General features: G+C 39.8%; 1 pseudogene; it reads right to left on the bottom strand.

Annotated features, from left to right (window-relative positions):
• Positions 1-631: 631 nt before the first annotated feature.
• On the bottom strand, positions 632-1,441 carry LOC120871636 (annotated as a pseudogene).
• Positions 1,442-6,661: the final 5,220 nt, after the last annotated feature.

Raw genomic sequence — 6,661 nt, 5'->3', positions numbered from 1 at the left:
AAACATTCCTTTTGGAATTTAGATGTCTCTTCATACTCTTGCACAGGTTCTCTGCCTATGCTGCAAAGTCGCGTCAGTTGTGTCCGACTCTGTGCGACCCCATAGATGGCAGCCCACCAGGCTCCCCCGTCCCTGGGATTCTCCAGGCAAGAACACTGGAATGGGTTGCCATTTCCTTCTCCAATGCATGAAAGTGAAAAGTGAAAGTGAAGTCGCTCAGTCGTGCAGGACCCTCAATGACGCCATGGACTGCAGTGCACCAGGCTCCTTCGTCCATGGGATTTTCCAGGCAAGAGTACTGGAGTGGGGTGCCATTGCCTTCTCCGTCTCTGCCTATATTCCTCACTAAATAAGCAGGAGTGCCATCAATATTGCAAAGGATTACATTATAAGAATGTAGTGATTATGATCTAAAGAGTTTAAGAGAAGACATTGTGCTGTTCTACATTTATGCTATTTAATATGTCCAAATTTAATTTTTTTTTTCACTATGGAAATGCTTTAATGGTGGTGGCTGTACCGCACGTGATGTCAAAACAGGAAAGAACACACACACAGTGAGACAGACTATCAGAGCAGGCTGTGGGTGAATAAAGAGTTCCCATGCCTCGGCCTTCCGGCTCCAGCAGCTCTAGGCCACCTCCTCCTCCACCTCCTCCTCGAGCTCGCCCTCCTCCTCCTCGGCCGTTGCACCCTAGCACTGCTGGTACTCGGACACCAGGTCGTTCATGTTGCTCTCGGCCTCAGTGAACTCCATCTTGTCCATGCCCTCACCCGTGTACCAGTGCAGGAAAGCCTTGCGCCAGAACATGGCCGTGAACTGCTCCGAGATGCTCTTGAACAGCTCCTGGATGGCCGTGCTGTTGCTGATGAAGGTGGCCAACATCTTCAGGCCGCGGCGGGGTGGGATGTCACACACGGCCGTCTTCACGTTGTCGGGGATCCACTCCACGAAGTAGCTGCTGTTCTTGTTCTGCATGTTAAGCATCTGCTCGTCCACCGCCTTCATGGGCATGCAGCCCCAGAAGACAGCGGCCACGGTCAGGGAGCTGCCATGGTGCGTGTCACAGGCGGCCATCATGTTCTTGGTGTCGAACATCTGCTGGGTGAGCTCGGGCACCGTCAGCACCTGGTACTGCTGGCTGCCCCGGCTGGTTAGCGGGGCAAAGCCGGGCATGAAAAAGTGCAGGCGTGGGGAGGGGACCATGTTGACAGCCAGCTTCCACAGGTCAACATTGAGCTGGCCTGGGAAGCGCAGGCAGGTGGTGACCCCACTCGTGGTGGCCAACACCAGGTGGTTCAGGTCACCGTAGGTGGGGTTGGTCAGCTTTAGGGTTCTGAAGCAGATGTCATACAGCACCTCATTATCAATGCAGTAGGTCTCATCTGTGTTCTCTACAAGCTGGTGGACTGAGAGGGTGGCATTGTAGGGCTCCACAATGAATTATCACCCACTGTTCCCTGCACATTCTGAGTAAGACTTACATTTGTAGTCACCATCAATGAATCAAAGTAGCAGTCCTGAAGAGAGCCATTGAAATTCATTATTTCTTGGGTGACATGTTAGATGAGGCAGCATCACCAGTGTATTAGCTTTCTAGGGCTGCCATAACAAATTACCATAAACTGAGTGCAGAAGAATTGATGCTTTTGAACTGTAGTGTTGGAGAAGACTCTTGAGAGTCCCTTAGACTGCAAGGAGATCCATCCAGTCCATTCTGAAGGAGATCAACCCTGGGATTTCTTTGGAAGGAATGATGCTAAAGCTGAAACTCCAGTACTTTGGCCACCTCATGTGAAGAGTTGACTCATTGGAAAAGACTCTGATGCTGGGAGGGATTGGGGGCAGGAGGAGAAAGGGACGACAGAGGATGAGACGGCTGGATGGCATCACTGGCTCGATGGACGTGAGTCTGGGTGAACTCCGGGAGTTGGTGATGGACAGGGAGGCCTGGCGTGCTGCGATTCTTGGGGTCGCAAAGAGTCCAACATGACTGAGCGACTGAACTGAACTGAACTGAACTGAGTGGCTTAAAACAATATGAATTTAGTCTTTCACATTTCTGGAGGCCAGAAGTTCAAAATAAAGGCTTTAATAGAGTTGATTCCTTTTGAAGGCTTTGAGGGAAAAATAGTTCTGTACTTCTCTGCTAGCTTTTGGTAGTTGCTGGGAATTCTTGGAGTTTCTTGGTTTGTAGACATACAAAACATAATCCAATACAATATTGTAAATTAAAAAAATAATAAGAATAAATAAAAAATACAAATAAATAAATAAATACAAGCCCAGAAACAAGGAATGCAAAAAAAAAAACAAAAAACAAAAAACACACATAATCTCGACCTCCATCTTCACATGGTCTTGTCTCCTGTGTCTTCTACGTCTGTGACAAAATTTCCCTCTTCTTAAAAAGAAACAAGTCACTGCATTAGGATTCACTTTTACCCCATATGACCTCATTTTAACTTGATTATAAATAAGGTCACCATTCACCAGGGGTTAGGCATACCAAGGGTCAGGATTTGAACATATCTTTTGGGCAAATACAAATGAGTAATGATATAAGTAACATTAACTACATAGCAAGCAAATCTATATTGTTAAATATAATTAGGTCCTGAAGAACGATGGCATCATGAGTGGTACAGCATTTTTTCCTTTATGTCTTGGTGAGAGATATGAAATTAACCAATTATGGCACGGTTGACAATAAAGATGAGATGGTGCATGGGCACTAAGAAAAACTCCTCATGTATACTGCTTGGGTGATAAATACGTCTCCTCTATCCATTGTTTTAAATCTTCACTGACAAATCACTAGAGCTTACACATTTTTTGAATTTTTGTGAAACAGTATTTAATCTAATTGTTTACATAGACAGGGACCTCCAAAAATTAGTTTTCTGAAGCCTCAGCCATCTGGTAGATTTAGTAACAGCTCTAGATCGTCCCATGATGAAATATTACCAAAGACTGTGCATTGCCTGTAATATGCACCCAATATTTCTTAAGTTATACTTTAATTCCTATACCACTACATGAACTAATTGAGAACATTATTATGCTGGCTTAAAGAGCTGGCTATTGAAATCTCTGAAAATTGTTTACATTTTCCAAAGTTATTCCTAAGTTTCTTGTTGTTCTTCAGTTGCTAAGTCATGTAGGACTCTTTGCAACCCAAACAGCATGACAGGCTCCCCTGTCCTTCACTACCTATCTCTAGGAGTTTGCTCAAATTCATGTCCACTGAGTCGATGATGCAATCTAACCATCTCATCCTCTGCCATCCCCTTCTCCTTTTGCCTTCCATCTTTCCTGGAATCAGGGTCTTTTCCAGTGAGTTAGCTCTTCCCATTAGGTGGTCAGATTATGGGAGCTTCAGCTCAACCTCGGTCCTTCCAATGAATATTCAGGGTTGCTTTCCTTTAGGATTGATTGGTTTCATCTTGCAGTCTAAGGCACTCTGAAGACTTTTCTCTAGCACCACAATTTGAAAGCATCAACTCTATGCTCAGCCTTCTTTATGGTCCTGCTCTCAAATCCACACATGACTAATGGAAAGCCATAGCTTTAACTATAAGCATCTTTGTTTGCAAAATGATAACTCTTCTCTTTAATATGCTGTCTAGGTTTGTCATAGCTTTTCTTCCAAGGAGCAAGTGTATTTTAATTTCATGACTATAGACACTGTCTGCAGTGATTTTGTAGCCCAAGAAAATAAAATCTGACCCTCTTACATTTTCCCCCTTTTGTTTTCCATGAAGATGGGACTGGATGCCATGATTTTAGTTTTTTAAAATATTTAATTTAAGCCAGCTTCTTCAGTCTCCTCTTTTACCCTCATCAAGAGGTTCTTTAGTTCCTCTTCACTTTCTGCCAATGGAGTGGTATCATCTGCATATCTGAAACTGCTGATATTTCTCCTGGCAATCTTGATTCTAGTTTGTGATTCATCCAGCCCAGCATTTCATATGATGTACCCTGCATATAAGTTAAATAAGCAGGGTGACAATATACAACTTTGTTGTATTCCTTTCCCAATTTTGAACCAGTCCATTGTTTCATGTCCAGTTCTAACTGTTGCTTCCTGACCTGCATACAGGTTTCTCAGGTGACAGGTAAGGTGGTCTGGTACTCCCATCTCTTTAAGAATTTTCTACAGTTTGTTGTAATCCACACAGTCAAGGCTTTAACATAGTAAATGAAGCAGATGTTTTTCTGGAACTCCTTTGCTTTCTCCATGACCCAAGGAAGGTTGACAATTTGATCTCTAGGTCCTTTGCTCCTTTGAAACCCAGCTTGTACATCTGGAATTTCTCCATTCACATACTGCTGAGCTTGAAGGACTTTGAGCATAACCCTACTAGCATGTGAAATGAGCACAACTGTATGTTAATTTGAATATTCTTTAGCATTGCCCTTCTTTGGGACTGGAATGAAAACTGACCTTTTTCAGTCCTGTGATGACTGCTGAACATAAAATTAAGTTTCATTTATCCCACCGTACATCTGTAACAGTATATTTGTACATCTTTACTCAAACACACAAACTATAATTAGATTGCATCTTCCTCTATATTTGAAAGTTGATTTGCAATAGATTGTATTAAGTATTCTACCAAGTTTTCTAGGCAACATATTTATACACTATGTCTTTGGAAAAGGTATCTCTGCAGATGGTTATGCCATTTGTTTTAGCCCAATTTTTCATAATAGTTTTGCTTTCTGAAACTGCCGCATCTAGACCTTATCACGAGACCGCTTACTGTTAGATGCCTAGGTACAGAGTAAAACATTGACACTGACATTCCAACAGGCTCTACAGTCTATGTAGGAGCTCTCACATGAGTAATCCTGTAACAGATTATGGATCATTTTAAGGTGTCAGCTGTGCGCTAAGGACTGACAACTAAACCTTATCTTACATGCAGCCAAATATCTTCATAAGGGGTACAGCACTGAAAGCTGTCACTGAATTCTCATGCCCCAGCAGTAAGCTTTTAACTGATTCACTAAAAGTCAAGTCAAAAGAAGAAGTGAAAGATAACATGAAGGAAAGCCAGATCAATAAAATCCCTGTGTCTTTGGGGGACTCACTGACAGACTGTGGCTTCAATGCAGCTTGAAGCTCACAACCAAGAAAATGTGCTGTGACACAGGCCTATTCTATAGTTGTCCAGGAGTATAATAATACAGTTAGACAGACAAAGAAAATATACAATGGGGCAGGGGCTTAAGATTTTTAACATTATCAACATTAAGTAAAATTTGTACCGGGAATACAGAAGACAATTGCATAAAATATTAATGAATGTAACCAATGAAGGCTTTCAAATCTAATATTTTTGAATCTAATCATTTAGGATGAAAGCTGAGATTTTATAAAATATCTGTATAAGTTTAAGGTTTAGATGTAGATTCTTAATCATATTTAGCCTATCTTCTCTGTAATTCAACTAGAATATAAGGTTTACTTTCCAAAACAGAGTAATATATTTGAAAGCCTCATCTGATGGCCTTGGAGGCTTGGAGAAGTTCATGATGGGCAACTGGTTATAACTATCATTGCAAAATTTAGGTATCCTTTTTGATTTTCTTCTCATCACACACAGAACAAAATGACTTTACTATTTATTTTGAAATATCTCCTCTATGCTTTTCTTCCTTTCCTCTCTGGTTATCACAGCTATACTACAAATGTCATCACTGATGAACTATTACATATTTTACAGCACTATTAGAAAAATACTTCTTCAAATAAAAGATGTGATATAAAGGTAAACTATTTCATTCATAATAAATGGCATCACATGATACATTCAAAGTTACCATGATAACTGAAATATGAAATATATATCCATACTTAATAAAGTACCTAGCATTTGGTTCTATCATAAATTATATACCATTACATGATGAAAAGAAAAACAGTAACAATAAAATTTTTTAGTCCAATGGGGTAAAGTGATATTTTGAAAAGGGAAAATATATTTATGACATCATGCTCTTTTGAGGCACAAATTTATAATAGCCCTTTTGAGAAATAAGAATTTGAAATCTTTGATTTCCAATACAAAGCAGGCATTTTAAAGTTTCTTTCTCAAAAATTATCTGATTAGGAATATTAATTAAGGATTTTTAACATTCAACAGTTAAGACTAATGAAACCATGAATAATTTTGCACAAAATTTAAGAATTAATTGATTGATACAGAGCTAGTGGAAGTCCATTTGTACAAATCAATCTCTTCACAGGAGAGTTTTGTTTTAATAGCAACTCCAAGAGAGTCAAAATTTTAATATTGGCCTATGAATTTAAACTTAAATGAAATAATAATTACTAAGTTATTAAAATTTAATGATTTTGATACAGAATTTTAATATTGATCTAGTACTATCTTTTATGTTTTAATTTATCATTTATTTCATGCATTTTTTTTGTAAATATCACATATTCAGCTGCCTAAAGGATCCAGGCAGGTGACTCATAACATTGAAATTGTTGTAAGTAAAAACATGGGAATCTCTCAACCATTAGAAACTGGACAAACTACAGGATATTTGTTGGAGATGAGGAATAAGCTAGTGTTTGCAGACAGCACTTGGGAACATGGCTGGGACTGGTGTTTTTCAGATGTTTTTTCCTGAGAAGCCAGAATA

The sequence above is a fragment of the Oryx dammah genome, unplaced genomic scaffold (genome assembly GCF_014754425.2).
Source record: "Oryx dammah isolate SB20612 unplaced genomic scaffold, SCBI_Odam_1.1 HiC_scaffold_12, whole genome shotgun sequence".
Taxonomy (NCBI): domain Eukaryota; kingdom Metazoa; phylum Chordata; class Mammalia; order Artiodactyla; family Bovidae; genus Oryx; species Oryx dammah.
Note: the sequence above shows the minus strand (reverse complement) of the source record. Positions and strands in the feature narration are given on the sequence as shown.